The sequence below is a fragment of the Hemicordylus capensis genome, chromosome 4 (genome assembly GCF_027244095.1).
Source record: "Hemicordylus capensis ecotype Gifberg chromosome 4, rHemCap1.1.pri, whole genome shotgun sequence".
NCBI lineage: Eukaryota > Metazoa > Chordata > Lepidosauria > Squamata > Cordylidae > Hemicordylus > Hemicordylus capensis.
The window spans coordinates 199,424,293-199,441,205 of NC_069660.1; the positions used below are offsets into that span (position 1 = coordinate 199,424,293).

The window sequence follows — 16,913 nt, forward strand, 5'->3', positions numbered from 1 at the left end:
TTTTGAGCTGGATTTCTCACTTTAATTCTAATTCTGAATCTGGTAATTTAAAAAATTCAAAGTGGCAAGGCCCAGTCTCCCTGGAAATCAGAAGGTCACCATGTCAGATCTGAGGTTTTGCAGGAACACACATGGGATGTTCCTGGCCCTCTTCCAGAGGCGTAACTAGGGAAAATAGCGCCTAGGGCAAGCACTGAAATTGCGCCCCTGTCCAAACAGGAATGATGGGACTTGTAGTCAATAATATCTGGAAATCCTTGTTAAAAGGAACACTGTACCATCTAGACATGGTTGTTGATCAAAACCTGAAAACATGAGCCATCTCTGTAAAAGACTTAGAACAACAGTCTGGAGTTATGCAAGGATTCCAAGTGTCATTTTCTCTGTCTCATCTCATTCTTTTTGACTTTGTCCTAGAGCAGGCCTGCTCAACTTAGGCCCCCCAGCTGTTTTTGGACTACAACTCCCATAATACCCAACCACAGTGGCCAATAGCCAAGGATTATGGGAACTGTAGACCAACATCTGCAGAAGGGCCAAAGTTGAGCAGCCTTGTCCTAGAGGATCACCTGCCCAAATAGCCACTAGCAAAATAGGGGAAGAAGAAGGTGGTGGTGGTGGGGTGTCTATAAACCAGTAAATGATTCCTGCCAGCCTTTGTCTTATGATGACTGTTGGCTCATGATGGGGTATATGTGCATTCACCACACCAGTGCTTACTTTGACACCAAGAGGGAGGAGGATACATTAGTTTGCCACACTAGACAGAGGCATTTGCAACAGGAGCAGACAGCCAAGTTCTGCCAGGGCCAAAACCAGCCCCTGCCAGACTAAGAAATCATTGTAATTTGCCCCTTCCTGTCACAAGCAGCGTGCTGTTCTTTTATTATTGACTCTAACTCTCAAATATCCCAGTCATGGATGGAAAATTCAGGGTCAATTTACAAGAGACACATTTTCTACATGGAAGTTTCTTCTGTGCAGGTGTTGTGCAGAAACCCATGTGTAGTGACCGCCAGGGGCATAGCAAGGTTGGCATGGGCCAAGATGAGATTTTAAAATGGGCCCCCAGCCCCACAAAGTCCAGGGCCTCCACACACCCCAGGCCCCCAAGGATTTTAAGTCTGATATTTCAAAATAAGTATGCTGCCTGGAAATACATTTCACTGAATACACACATGCACACTTCACAATATATAGTGATATACATTGAGTACTATATATTTGTGCTACTTTTAATGCCTAGAACACACTAGCAAAGCTAATTATTAAAATGGGCCCCTCGCTGCAGATTAGCAAAGGAGACTTTCAACCATGCAGGGTGAGCCTATGTTTGTTTTCTCAGACTTCTGAACAAATTCAGTAAAGTTTGATTCCAGGAGGTTTTTCACAGGAGGCTTTTAAAGCCCTTTAACACACATCTCCTCTGGAATGGAGGTGCTGCATTCACATGTTGGCCAGATTGACCCTGAAGTCCCTGCAAGTTATTGGAGAGCAGTTCACCCACAAGAAAAATAAAATAAAATAAAAGCACAACACATGCTTCACAGTTCTCACTCAGACCTTTCTGGGTTGCAAAACAACTTGAACATAAGTGCATATATAAATGAATGAAAGAACGAATGAATAAATAAATATTTGTTCCAGAAGTTTTTGTAATTTTCTGACATGAAACAAGCCACTTATAGGCCTTAGATAGTTTTTGTTTTTAAAGCCAGCACATTTTTCAGCCTGTGTTAAATTAAATATTCAGAGACTTCTCAGTCTTGCCCCACCACCCATATCAAGGCCCTATGGCAAGCAGATCCCTATATACAGGGGTAACCACAAAAAGGAATTCACAGCTACCTTGCAAAAGCTGTGCTGGATGGTCTGGTCTGCTGCAGGGAGCTCTGCCAGCCTCCTTCCTGGCTTGTTGGGGCCTGCCGAGTTCAGGCTTCAGGGAGGCCTACTCGGAGGCCTCTCTGGAAGCCCCGCCCACCCGCCGATCAGCTGAGAGGCGGGGAGAGAAGAGCTCCGATCCTAGGCCGGAGCTGGAGGCAAGTGGCTGAAGGGCCCTGGGGCTGGGCAGGTGGGCAATGGGGTGGGGGTGGCAGGAACTGGCGTGGTGCCCCCACCTCAGTGGCACCTAGGGCACATGCCCTGCCTGCCCCCCCCCAGTTCCGTCTATGGTCTCTTTGAGTTCTTTCCCCCAAGTGTGGATTGCCCATGCTTGGGAGATTGCTCATAGCAGGGATGGGATGTCCTGGATGGGGACCCGATGCAGAGTTTGCCTCTTTAGGTCCTTTTCTCTGAGTCTCAGCAGAGATGGAAGGCCCTGGGAGAGGGCCTGATACAGAGGTTGCTTCTTTTGGGTTCTTTCCTTGGAAGATCAGCAGGGATGGAACATCCTCGAAGGGGATCTGATATGGAGGTTGCTTCTTTTGGTTCTTTCCTTGGAAGGTCAGCAGGGCCGGAAGGCCCTGGGAGGAGGCAGATATCAATGTTGCCTTTTTTGTTCTCTACTGGGAGTGTCATGCTCTACAGAGAGCCACCCCCATGGCTTTTCTTCCTGCAAAGGAAATGGGGGGAGATTTCCTCCTAGCTGCTCCCCCAGGGCCAAATCAGTCACTCAGCTTGGCTCTTTGCCTGGATCCAAGCCTCCAGCTGCTGCTTTGGCTCTTGGTGGAAAATAAGGGGGCTGGAGAATAATGTTTGGCCTCCTTCCCATTTGGAACACTTGGCCTCGTTTCCATTATTCCTGCCACCCAGCAGCCCTGAGTGGTTCACCTAACCCAGGGCTGCACCACTTGGGCCTTCCAGCTGTTGTTGGGTTACAGCTCCCATAGTCCCCAGTTGCACTAACCAATAGTCAGGGTAGATGGGAACTGTAGTCAAACAGCAGCTGGAGGGCTGGTGTTGTGCAGCCCTGCCCTAAATCAAGCTTCCCCTTCTGCATCACCACTCCACCCTCTTCCACAAGAGGCAGATCCCTCTTCAGGGCCAAAATCAGGCCTCCTAGCCATACAGATTGGGGCAGACAAGCTCTGTATAAGCCTCCTGGCAAGGAGCAGTCTATCTTGAGCTACCTCTTGAACTTCTCAGAACATCTCATGGCCCCAAGTGGACTGGCCATAGAGCCTTTTCTGTGGCTGGGTTTGACCCAAAGACACTTCTACCCAACTCTGCCCAAAGAATATTCAAAGTAAGACAACTTTATTTTCTTTTAAATCAACTTTTTATTTTTAAGCAGTAAATATGCATGCGCTATTGCTGTTTTATCTCTACATACTATCCTATTAAAACAAATGTTTAATCTTTTTAAAATAAATATGCAACATTTTATTGCTACCTATGTATGAGGCACTGTCTGGTTTTTGTCTTCCTCTTTTTCCTCATCAACATCCAGCTCCCTTGGAGGAACCAGGATCCCAATAGTGGCTTCCACACTTGCCAGTCTGCTCTGCAGTCTTCGGAGCTCTCCCCTCAGTGCCTTGAGGTTTTGCAAACATTCCTGGCAGATGTGGAGGTGTCTTTGGCCTTAAAGGAAAGAAAACAAACAGGGTCAAAACCTGTCCTCCACAATACCTGTCCCTGCACTGACTTCTAGTCCCTTTCCGTGCCCAGCACGGACTTCCCATCTCTACCTTGAAAACCCTCCATGGCTATGCCCCACCCTGTCCCTCTGCACTGATCCTCCCCCCTCCCCTAACTTGTACCCCGTCAGGTTGGTTTTTGCTCCTCCAGCTTCTGTCTTCAGCCACCTGGAGGTCTCCTGCTCTCTAAAACTACTCTTTTTCTTCTCCCTCACTGACCCTTGGGTCTGGAACCGCCACTCATGTGGGCCCATGTCTCTCTCCTATCCTTCCAATGCAACCAACCTCCTCTGCGCAGCTTTTGGCTTAATGCCTCAGCAGAAGCAGCTCCATCAGCTTGAACTGAATGCCACTTATGCTTTCCTCCTCTTCCTCACTTCTCTCTCCAAAGCCAAACTTTAGACTGTATCCTCCTGGTGGCCGGGAACTTTTGCCCATGTACCATTGACGATGCTATAAGGAGGATTATGATAAGCACAATTGTATGTCATCCTCCTTGGTTTCTTGTTTCAGCCCAGCTTGAACTCAAAAGGGCTGATATTAGCATTCATATTATTAGCATTCATGAATTTAATATTCACATTCTGCTCTTCCTCAAGCAGCTCAGGGAGGTATACATGGTTATTTTTCCCTCCTAACAACCCTAAAAGTTAAGTTAGACTGCGGGACAAGTGACTGGCCCAAAGTCACCCAGCGAGGTTCATGGCTGGATGAGAATTCAAACCCGGGTCTCCCTGGTCCTAAGGAGGTACAGTTTAAATACATACATATCATTCCCCCACTTGTCCCACCTCAACTTCCCTCTCCTTCCTCTATTGCTTGCCCATCTCTGTTTTTAGACTATAGGTGTTTTAGATTGTAAAACAACAATGAGGATGGAAAAGGGGTGCTGCCTCTGTGAGACTTATGGTCATTCAGATGATGGAACTGCAAATCCATCAAACTCTGCAGAGTTTCTTTTACATTGCTGAGTTCCAGCTCTAGAGGAGGTGGGGAAGGAGGAGGAGAGGGATGCAGGAGGAAAGAAGAGGTGGATGTGGAGGTGGAGGGTGGGATGGAGCCAACTTCCAGCAAGGCAGAAGATAATAATGAACCGGACCCAGGGGGGTGGAGACATGCAGCAGGGCCTTCAGGAACATCTGCAAGAGAGAAGAAGCAATAGGTGGTCAGATGCAAACGCTGGCATACTACCTCACCCGCCATCACTTGCCCTCACTGCTCACCATGAGAAGCTGGAAGGGATCCTGGCACTGAAGTTGCCTCATTGAGTTCTCCCTCCAGAATATCAGTGTGGATGCGAGGTCCTGGAAAAGATCCTGGCATTGAGGTTTCCTCATTGAGCATTTCCTCCAGAATATCAGTGGAAATGCGAGGTCCTGAAAGGGATCCTGGCACTGAGGTTGCGTCATTGAGCTCTTTCCCCAGAATGTCAGTGGGTACATGAAGTCCTGGAAGGAGTCCTAGCACCAAGGTTGCTTCATTGGGCTCTTCCCCCAGAATGTAATTGGTGATGCAAGGTTTCTGGAAGGGATCTTGGCACTAACATTTCCTCATTGAGCTCTTGCTCCAGAATATCAGTGGGGACATGAGGTTCTGGAAGGGATCCTTGCACCGACGTTTCCTCATTGAGCTCTTCCTCCAGAATATCTGTGGGGACGCGAGGTTCTGGAAGGGATCCTAGCACTGAGGTTTCCTCACTGAGCTCTTTCCCCAGAATGTCAGTGGGGACATGAAGTCCTGGAAGGGGTCCTGGCACCAAGTTTGCCTCATTGGGCTCTTCCCCCAGAGGGTCCCCCAGAACATGGTGCAACATGGGTCCCCCAGGACATGGAGCAACATGGGTCGGATTTCTGGGATGACCTGAAAGAGAGGAAATAAAGCAGGAATCTGGAAATGAGGATGGCCCATAGCCCTGATAGAAATTGCCTCCCCTTTCTGCCTAGGTTAACCAGTGCAGCCTGGGATTGTGGGTGAGGCGGTCCACCCAAGGAAACAAGCAAGGGATGAAGAGGAATACATTGCAGAGCACTGGCAAGACAGCCCTCAACTACGCTTCAGAAGGGAGTGCAATGGCCAGGCTCTATCTGCTGAACATACCAATGCAGCTGCCTTCTACCAAGTCATACCCCTGGCTCACTTTGCCCTACTCTGGTTGACAGCCGCTCTTGGGCAGAAGCCTTTTCCTAGCTAGCTAAAATCCTTTAACAGAAGATGAAGAAGACTCAACCCAAGACCTTGTGCATGCAAAGCACCTGTTCCACTACTGGACTAAGGGCCCTCCCATACCTGTGAGGAAAGAGGCTTCTCCTTTGAGCAGAGTGGGAGCTGATGGTTCACATGGACTAAACAATGCATTTGCTCTCTGGCTGAAGCAACAACCCCCAGTTACAGCCTTTTGACCTATGTGCGGGGGTAGGGGTGGGGCTTGAAAATCTGCCTGGATGCCATAAGTAGGAAGCATAGCTATGATCTGAGGAATGCAGGCCCAACTCCGAGGGGCAGAAAACTGGGGTCAGAGAAAGAAAGAGTCTCTTTGGACTGATCTCAGAGCTCATTGGCCAGGAAATGTTGCCCTTGTTTGCAGGTGATCCTCCATTTCTATCTTAACCCATGTAATTGTCAAAAAAAGAGATGCTTTGGAAACAAGACACCAGCATTCTTTAGCTTCCTCTTCTCCAAGGCAGGGGAACAAGGCCCAGAGGATGTCTTGGGGCTGGGTGTGGGCAAAAGGTTCTTGCAGAGCTTTTCCAGAAGTGCACCACCTCCAAGGGAGAATTACCAAACCTGCCTGCCTGCTGCCACAGCCCCTTCCCCATCTTCTCCTAGAAGGGAGGGTATCCAGATGTGACTTGCCCAGGCCCCCTGGTCTCCTCCAACACTTTTGGCTGCAACAAGCACCAGCAGCAAAGGATAGAGGTGGATGAACCTGCCCTCCTGCCATTAATCCATCAGATGGACGTCTGCCTATCTCTCTCCATTGTCAAAGTGAAACAGGTCTCCAAGGAGACACTCCCTGGGGGGTTGAGGAGCCCTGAGAAGAAGCATGCACTCTCGTCAACCACTTACCAGTCTGTGCCCCCTCTTCATCTTCATCCCTGCAGAGATAAGGAGAAACATTCTTAGTAGTGAATCACAGGAAATTGAGGCGTCCCCCCAGTAATCCTAGGGGGTGCTGTGCTATCCCAAGCATGCCCTCACCCATAATCCTTCTAAAAGGCCCTGCTAATTTTGGATGATTCAATACTTGGGAGCAGTGAAATAGCAATACTTGCTATTGAAAGTCACTCACTACATTTTGCTCAGATTGTTTTTACTTGGGGATTGACTGGTTGACAGGGCGGGGGGCAGACCCACTCTCGTAATTTATAGATATGAGGCCAGCTTTCCCACCCCTCTCCAGAGAAGATTTTCAACTTTTTAAAAAGCAACCCCCCCCGCAAAAGGGGGACACTTCAGCTAAAAGAACATACATACGGTTTTGGTTTTTAAAATTTGAATAAGAGGGTTTAAATTTGTGACAACTCGAATCCCCACCTGTATTTTCCCCAGACTATGGGAAACACCTATATTGGGCAGCAGTGATATAGGAAGATGCTGAAAGGCATCAACTCATACTGCGTGGGAGATGGCAATGGTAAACCCCTCCTGTATTCTACCAAAGACAATCACAGGGCTCTGTGGTCGCCAGGAGTTGACACCGACTCGATGGCACACTTTTACCTGGGTTTGGGCTATGTAAGAACAACCCCCACCCCCTCCACCTCCATCCCTTTAGCTGGCCACACCAGAGCCAAAAGCATTAAGAGGAGTCAAGAGGGGAAAAAGCAACTCACTTTGGTTCTGCCTCTGGGTGAGATCTATGGGAACATGAAAGAAGAAAAGGTTAGGCATGTTCTTGGAAATAACATGGGGGTGCTTGCAGAGGGCAGCTTTTGAAGTCAGCTTCAACTGGTGGGCAGGATTCCCCCCCCCCCAAATACCCAAGTGGGCCCACAGGGGCCAGCCAGTAGCTCCTGGGTGCTACAGTTTCACAGGTCTAGGACCTGTAAGCTTAAGAAATACAGTGGAAATCAGCCCAGCAAGTGACCTTCGAGGGCCACCTGCATTTCAAGGAGAAGCTGTGTGGTGTGAATACTGGTGGTGAACTTGTGACCACTGAAGTTCACATAGGGAGCGCAATGGCATGTAAAACAATGGAAGGGCATCTTTAAAAACCAAGTCCAGGCAGCCATTAGATTTTGCTTCCCCATCATGCCGGAGACTTACCTACAGTTCACCCATGACCAGCAGCCACCCATCCTGACAGCTAAAATGATAAACTGATGATAAACTGACAGCCAAAGACAGCCAACTTATCAAAGATGCTGCAGCTTATCTAGAATGCTGCCAAGTGAGCCTCCTGCAGAATCCTCACAGGTCTCCAAGGGGAACCATGACGGCAGAATTCTGTGGCTGATTGTGAGATCGCAAGATCAGTTACTGGCCACGCGGGTTCTGGTTTGAATCCAAACACTGTCTTGGTTGTGCAGCTCAGTGTCAAAGCACCAGGGGAGAGTCACCCCTGTCCTGCCCTCCCTGCTCCCTTACCTAGCTGAAGTCCCTTAGCTAGGTAATCCCTCTACATCACATTTAGCACTAAGGCCCGTCTCTGTTCAGAATACACAAAAAAGAAAGCCAATTAACTTGTGGAACTAGGTGTGGTAATGATCCCTGGCTTAGGTGGGTTTGAAAGGGGGTTAGAAACATTCATGGAGGAGGAGAGGCCCCTCTGTGGCGACAGAGGCGTATTTAGGGAAAATAGGGCAAACACTGAAATTGCGCCCCCTGTCCAAGCATCTGACACCCATCTTTCAGATAACTTTACCATAATATCAAGTGAAAAATACAAGTCAGGCTTGTTAATCTTTTAATCTTTCAAAAACTATTTTAGCAGTGGACTTAGCCAGACCAAAAAATGCTGGAAAACTACAAATTTCAGTATGCCGGGGCTCATGAAATACCCAAATACTATGTGGAGGTGTACTTGGAAAACTAAACAGAAGTGCCTGTCTAATTCTCTACTATGTATTGTAGCATCACCATTACATAAGTTTTAAAAATAAATGGAGAATTTGACTTTTCCCAGATACACTGTAAATAATTAAAGGATATGCAGAGTAAACAGTGTCACTGCTTGGAATATATTCTAGTCTTTCAGAAAGACAGTTAAAATGAGAGAAAGAGAGCAAGAAACTCCCAGTGGGCCTTAATATTAAGGATTTCACACTGATTCAAAGACAAATTCACCATGAATAGCCATATTAGCAAGACATCACATTTAACTCACTTATCACAAGAAGCAAAGTAAGAGCAAATGAATACAATCCTAGCTCATAAGCATCAGCTCAGTATTCACAAGCCCTGATTCTCTGTATATAGTGCCAATCTGAATATGTGTACAGTGACTTATATTATATATTATTATAATTATTTTTACCTGTAGCCCCTTCGGGGGGCTTCCTAAAGGCTGGGGGGTTTGAAAAGATTCCTCCTCCCCCCACTGGCCTCTAGGGCCTCGCAGGGACCATTTGAGCATGTGCAGTGACCATTTTTACTTTTTTTAAAAATGGCCACTGAAAACAAAATGGCCACCGTGCATGCTCAAATGGCCTCTGCAAGGCCTGGCATCACCTAGGGCCTCACAGAGGCCATTTGAGCATGCACGGTGGCTATTTTGTTTTTGGCAGCCTTTTTAAAAAATAATAATAATTTTACAAAATGGCCCCCCTTCAAGTGGCGCCCAGGGCACGTGCCCTGCCTGCCCTACTCCTAGATACGCCCCTGCCCTCTTCAGAAATTCAGGCACTTTCTAGGGCCAGTGTTTTAGGCTACAGGGGGATTTTGATGTCTGCTTTTTGCACCCCAGCTTTACACTTTTTATTGCTGTTGGGAGGAGATGATATTGAAAGAAAAAAACCTGAAGGCAGGTCAAGGTTGAAAGCAGAACAATACATTACCGGAAAGAGGTAGGGCCATTTCATAAAGTAATATTTTCAATTGCATTTATGATATTGCCATTTACCATACTTTAGGTGTGATTAAACTTTGCCATGTGTAAAATATTCCTCCCAAGTCTCTTAACTGCAGAAACAGCAGCCAGTGTGTTTATCAGGAAACCAATGACAAAGCATTGGTAATGCTGTTAATCACACCTCATGTGTTTTCACCTTGTCCCTGCACTGAACCGAGAAGCAGAATTACCCAGGAAAACAGCCCTGCTATTGTTGCATCTAAATGTGGGCCATTTTTAAACAGCAGTGGGGAACAAGCTGAGACACAATAGCCATTGCTTTATTTGCTTGTTTAGGTCTGATAGTCACATACCTGCAGCTTAAACTAAATGTGCTCCAAAGGCATGATTTGGCCATTGAAAAAAAGGAGATGAATGTTTTGTGATGAGAAGAGCAAATTGGATTTTTAAAAATATCTGTGCTTATATATATATTGTTCCAGTGCAAGGTAGCATACATCAGAACTGATTGAAGCTTGGTGAAAGCTGTCTTTGGCTATGTAGAGATATAACATTTGGGATTAAAGTAGAGGTTTTTAAAATGATGTGATAGTACTGTTGCTGGCCTCCAGAAATGTATATACTATTTCTATCTTGGGGTGTGCTTTGGACATTTTCAGTATATTTCTGTATGGAGCAGGAGTAAGGTGGCCTATTGGCTAGTGTGAGGCTGCACAACTTGGACCTTCCAGCAGTTGGACTGCAACTCCCATAATCCCTAGCTACAATGGCTATTAGTCATGGACAGTGGCACCATTAAGGAGGTCCATGGGATGTGCCTTCAGCATGTTTGCATACAGAAGGTTCCAAGTTCACTGCTTGGCAACTCCAGGTAGAACTGAGAAAGACTCTTGCCTGTAACTTTAGAGAGCTGCAGTCAGTCAAGTATAGATAATACTGAGCTAGATAGAGCAATGGTTTGATTTGGTATAAGGCAGCTCCCTATGTTCCTTGGTTTTTAAGTAGGGTTCAATTTGTATGTTGCCGTAAGCCAAGCCATAACCTGATATTCCCACCTCAACCCTGCAATACAGGAAGATTCCAGCCCTACCTCTTTAGTAGATTGTCAGCATTCTTCAACACAATTTGTCATAGGAAGCACATTCCTCGGTCTCAGTAATTTGTTGTTGATGTGTTGCAAACTAATCTCCACTCAACTAAGCACTTCCGGAATCTCTGATCAAAAATAACTGAAATTGCCCTTCAGCAATTTTGCCTATAAATTTGTCTCAATGTTATTTCTATATGAGTCTGGGCATATCTAGATTGGCCCATAATATATATAATGACTTTTTAGATACCTGAAATAAATATTAAATGTGGATCATCTAGCATTCTGGGAAATGACAGTACTAGATTCCATAATTATTTTATAATATGCTCCAGCTAGGCGAAAATATTTCCATAGAAAATCTCTCTGTCACTAAACCTGAATGAAGGGCAGTATATTACAACTCAGAAAGCAACCCTGCCAAGTGAGTATGATTGACATTTCTGTGATGAAATAATGACTTAACATCCTCTTATCTACTTTGTCTTTCTGAGCACATCAAGGAACTTTAGACATCAATAAATTGTTCGACCAGTTTTATACATTCCTAGAGCTGAAACATATCTTAAAATGTTATCTGGCCTTTTCCTTCATCCTTAAACAGGTCCAGTGATGTCTTAATGACCCCTGCAAAATAGATACACACACCCTACAGGATTCCATCCTCATACATTTTAATTTTGCATTGCTTAATTCCCCCACCCCCTCTATCTTTGCATAAGTAACCTCTTTAGTCACCCCAAAGAATAATTACTGTTTCTTTCTATGCAGACCATTTCTAATGGCAAAGGCCTTATTTCAACTCTATTTCTTCCAAGATCTGTTTGCTAAACTCTCAGCTCAGTTAGAAAGACACTTCTGATGCTATGATTTTCTTTCAGACAACTATTCTCATGAGGACCAGTGTGGTGTAGTGTCTAGCAGGCCACATCTAAAAACTGTGTGTTGGCACAGTCACACTTTTTCAAGAACAGTATCAGTGTCAGCAAATTCTTTAGAATGTAAAGCTGCATGTAGGGCCTGTGTTGTTTTTCATTTTTGTTAATTATTAGCAATTTTAGCCATTTATAAAGAATAGAAATGCCTCTTTTTCTTGACAATTTCTTAGCACACTTTGGCCAGTTAATTTACTCTGTACTTCTTTTTTCTTTCCCCCCAGTTGCCTATACATGTCATTAGCATCGCTATCATATAGCCAAAGCTAAGTGGCAACCACTCATGAAAGCATTGCCTTCACTGCTGAGTCCACACACAGCCACCTGATTTGGAGGGTCCCGTTTATTCATCCCAACTGTAGAAATGGGGCCAAAAGGTCCTCCAACCCATAGCATTTCTTTCACCAAGGGTGGACCCTCTCTTCTGCCTCCATGCTTTGTGCAAAACACTAGAGGTAGGGAAGGCAGTAGGGAGAACCCTGTCAGAGCCAGGAAGGTCACTAAGCCTAAGAATCAAGGATGGTTCAGCATCATGCGCAGTGTCATTCCACTGATACACAACCAACCTGGATTGCAACACACATGTTGCAATGACATTTTCAGTATTTTCCCCACTTGTAACAAGCCATGGCAAGTAGGAGAAGCGGGGTGGGGGTGGGTGGGGAGGAAGGGTCCTGTTTTGACCAAAAAGGATGCTTAGGCTCAGGACATGCTGGCTACTCCTATGCATGTATTATTACATCCTGAGTAACAGGATGATACATTGGATATCATAAGAACTATACTTATCATGATGCCAAATCACTCTGGATACAAGATTCCCATGTCCAAAGGCTCCTTAGACCCATTGTACAGTACATCTGTGTATGGCTTGGGCACTCTCTAGCCTCTGTCATGTATCGCTATGTGAAGTGCAGAGAGGCCCTGTCTTTACTTGGCTTTGGACACCAGCTCACGTGCACTCCTCATCATGCCCACCTCCTCTGAATGCCCAAGATCTGCTTAGGCCCAGTAATCTTTGAACATGAATGGGCCTCTAGCACAAACTAGTACAAAGTGGAAAGGGAGCCAGTAGGGAGGTTTCTATCCATGCTGAGTGGAGGGCTGCATATTGGGAAACCAATCGGCCCCCTTGCACTCCTGATTGCATCACTGAGAAAAATTGATTAATTTCAGGTGTCCAATGGACATGCTCCAAATTACTCTGTTTTTAAAGGATCCATTCCATTCTGAATTGGTCATGAGAGTGGGGTGGGGGGGAATTCACCAACCTCATTTTGTATCAGTCTAGTCCTGCATTCTGTACCACACCGTGGCCAACCAGGTACATCTTGGAAGCCCACAAGTGAGGAAAAGAGGGCAGTCACCCCTCCCATTGGTGTTCAGGGAAATGCCAACTTTGATTTTGATGGAAATATACAGCTACCAAGCTATAGATAATCCTTCTTTCTCTACATTCCTATCCAACACTTCTTTATTTGTTTTAAATCAAGCTCATTGTATACATTATTCTCCAAGAAGCTATTTGTAAAGCCAGATATATGGATGCCCTGGTATTTTGAATGAGATACTTTGACTGAGCATCCCCAGTTGCTGCTTGGGTATAAGCTGGGTTGTCCTACTATATTGCTGAGTATATGTGAATCTACCATAATCTATACCAGCAGCAGTTCATAGAAACTACTGTGTGCATGCAGACTTGTATGTGCAATGCTCCTAACATGAACACTGTTAATTGAACTGCTCCCAGGGAATTGGCGGGAACTGTGAGCCACATTTTAGGCTTGTGTGGGGGAAATAGCTAGCTTGAAATGGAGCAGTCCCACCTTCAGAATAAATTTGTTCAAAGCTTCGGTCATGGAAAGAACTGAATGGAGAGGCTAAAGTTCAAAGATAAGAGGATTATTGAAGGGATTTTGGGGTACAGGCATAGAAATAATGGTTAATGAGCCACAATGTCAAACTAACAAGACTAGCAAGACCAATAAGTTACAAATGACAATGTTACAGCTCACAAAGAGGCAATTTGGCTTGAGTTTCCAACTTAAGTTCACTCAAGGCTGACAAGAGAGAAATGGACAGTTTTGGATTTTAGAAGGAGTAGGAGGAAAGGGAGTAAGAGGTTTGAGAGCAGGGCTTATACACTACCTTGATCCTTCCCAGAGGAATGCTGTAAACCCTTTCAGTTTTGTCGTTACCCAGACACTTCTCTCCTCCAAGGAAGGCAGGAAGGTGGGAGCAGGAATCCAGGGACCAGGCAGAGGTTCAAGAGCCAGGCAAAATTAAAAAATGAACCAGAATCTCGCAGCCAGGAGTGCTGCGCAGACCAGGTTAAGAAGAAGGCCAGTCAGGAGGTGAAAAGGAAAGCAGAAGCAGCAGTCAAGGCAGGGCAAGATGGAGGTGCCTGTACCAAGACATAGGAAAAGGCTGGTGCATCTGAGGAAGAAACACCTGGTGAATCTGGGGTAGAGACACGAGTGGCCCAGGAGACACATGGATTGATGGTGTCATGATCTCTTATAAGAAAAATCTTGCCCAAGGTATTATGCTGATCGCATCTTGAAAAGGTTGGCAATTGGGACAAAGAACAGGATGCAACATTTTCCCATTCAAAAATGAGGAGTGGACTTCTTGAACAACGGCTGGGAAAGGTCTGAAAGGCTCCTGTAGGGAGAAACGAAATGGATGCATCAAAGTTTCTCTCACATGTCTTTTAGAATATCTGGGAGTAGCTAGAATGTAAACAAGCTAGCTTCCCATACCTTGAGCCAACCATTAAAATACTAGTTAGCAGCGGAAATGAACTGTTACTTTCTTATCTCTTCTTCCTGAGGAGGTGCTGTCTTGACCTGATCTGCTTTGCCAACATAGGGAGAATACCTTGCTGATTCATTAAAAGAAATAGTGCTGATTAAATTACGTCCACTCTGGCTTCCCACTTGCAAGTAATCAGGGGGTGACAAGTGTGGGTTCTCCTGCAGCCCTGGACTTTGGACCTGACCTAAGAGTTCCTTCTCCCAGGCTATATGCCAAAGTGACATGACCATTGAGTTCGCTACAGGTGAAACAAAATGAAGATCTCACAGTCCTGTGGGATCCAGGGTACAAACAGTGGTAATTACAGGCTTGTAGTTCCAAATCAGACATAGAAGGGTGCTCCTTGGGGGAGCCCACAAACAGGTTGTCATGGTAACAACACATACTCAGAGCTAGACCCAGGAGACTACAAAACCTATCTTGAGTGCACTAGATTACACGATGATAGGGGTTCTATAAACCTTTTCACTGCTAAATTTGCTCATCTCCATCCATGCACAGAGCACTGAATTGTGGCCACTGGTATGGAAAGGTCTGGAACACTTGATCAGCCAATGAATGGCCTTGTTTCACAGAATACAAATAAATTGATGTAGCTGGCCTCCATTTTTCAGGTTTTATGGAACTATAATCTTATTTTGTCTCTAAACATCATGAACTTTGGGTTTTTTTAACCTTCAGTTTAAATAAGGACTCTAAATCTTCCAAAGAATCGAAAAATATCTACACTATCAGATTTATGTGTGCATGCTAATATAGAAGGTGTCCTCCCTTGCTCTCTTATGCTTTCAGTTTTAATAAATATTGGTTTGAAGGATTTTAGCAGTGACACAGGAGCTTTATCTGTTATCTTCATATTTTATTCAAAGAGCTAAATGAGAATCCTTTGATGATGAAATGCACACAAGAAATGTAGCACCATGTACCTCTGACTTTAATCAATCCCCAAAGACATATCTACCATACTAGATCAAACAAACTGCATTTTTGATTTAGTTTGAATCTAGTGAGACCTAACAATGCACAATTTCTTTCTTTCCTTCTTGATGGGGCTTATAATAAGCAAACGGATAACCAGATGGCATAATTTTTGTCAAGTTTCCAAGGCACAATCTCTTGCATATAAAAAGATCTGTGCATGAGTTATTTCATCAGTCAGCACATAACTCTCAGTTTGTTCAAGTGGGAATGGGTCTATTATTTGCAGTTTTCCTTTATAGCAGTTGACATATTAAACATCCACATGAAATATTTCAAAATGAAAAGGGTGCATCTTTTAAAATATAAATAAAATGTCTTATCTTCTTAATTAGATTTTGGCAGAAGTTTTTCCCCCCTGTCACTAAAAGAGAATTTCAAGGTGACAAGAAAAAAAAATCCCTCATATTTAATCCTAGTGCTATTCTACCATTAACCCACATTAGGATTGGGCACTTGACTGGTCAAAAGTTGGTCAATGAACCAGTAAAACTGGTGATAATTCTTGTCTTTGCTATCAGATAATACCGTGATGTAATTGGGAAAGTAAGCAACCAGCTGCTCAAGCAACCACCTGTGTTGGATTCGAGCTGGAGGGACCTAGATTCAAATTCCCACTTGGCCATTAATCACTGGGTGGTCTTGGATGACTCTTGATTTCAGTGGGAGAGATTGTTCATGTCCTGCTGTTTCCTGTAGAAGCAAATGGCTTGTGACTTGAATAATTCACATGGTTAATGTTACTGTGCTGACCAAAGAAAAAGGGTTAATGTAAGACCATTCCGAATTACATGTATTGCAGCTACTTTATGTCACAAATAAAAACTCACAATGAATTGATCAATGACTTTGAGCACATTTTGATCCCATCAGCATTCCTGGGAATCAAACTTGAAGACTTGGAGGTCTTTCGCACACCTTCCCTGGCAGATGAGTGGCTGCCATCCTCGCCTCCATTGTGCCATGTGCCCACATGGGTAGCCAAGGAAATATTGGGAGCAGTAGGGCTTCCCCCTCTCATATCCCAGGGTGCCCTGGGGCATGAACGTAGCCAGTCTCCCTGGCACACTGCTGGAAATGGCAGTGGGCCAAGGGGAAGCCATTTAACCCAGCCGCAATCACCCAGACGATCGCCAGCTGAGGTGAAAAAGTGAGGCTTAGCATAGGGGCAGCACCGGGAGTGACTTTGCTCCCAGTGCTTCACGCTGCCCTAGCCTAGGTTAGGCTGCATGTGTGAATACCCTTTTTGTTTTCTATAAACACATTCCTGAATGATGATGATGGGAATCATGAACACGTTAGTAATGATCAGCTGTTACATATACCCAGCATCTTTCCAGATCAATCAAGAGCATTTAGCTCTATGTTTCAGCAATTGATCCTGAGCATGTTTACTCGGAAATAAGTTTCATTGATTTCAGTGGCACTTACTTTCGAGCAAGTATGTTTAGGATTACTGTGACACAATCCAGTTGTAAGCTGCTGCTTTTGGGTCTGCAGCAGCAGCA

General features: G+C 45.1%; 1 long non-coding RNA gene across 1 annotated transcript; it reads left to right on the top strand.

Moving 5' to 3' along the window:
• The first annotated feature begins 8,104 nt into the window (after nt 1-8,104).
• On the top strand, nt 8,105-14,328 carry LOC128324057 (uncharacterized). The gene is made up of 4 exons (XR_008306609.1): nt 8,105-8,184; nt 9,481-9,580; nt 11,011-11,099; nt 13,797-14,328. It is a non-coding gene; the product is annotated as an uncharacterized LOC128324057 (long non-coding RNA).
• The last annotated feature ends 2,585 nt before the right edge of the window (nt 14,329-16,913 follow it).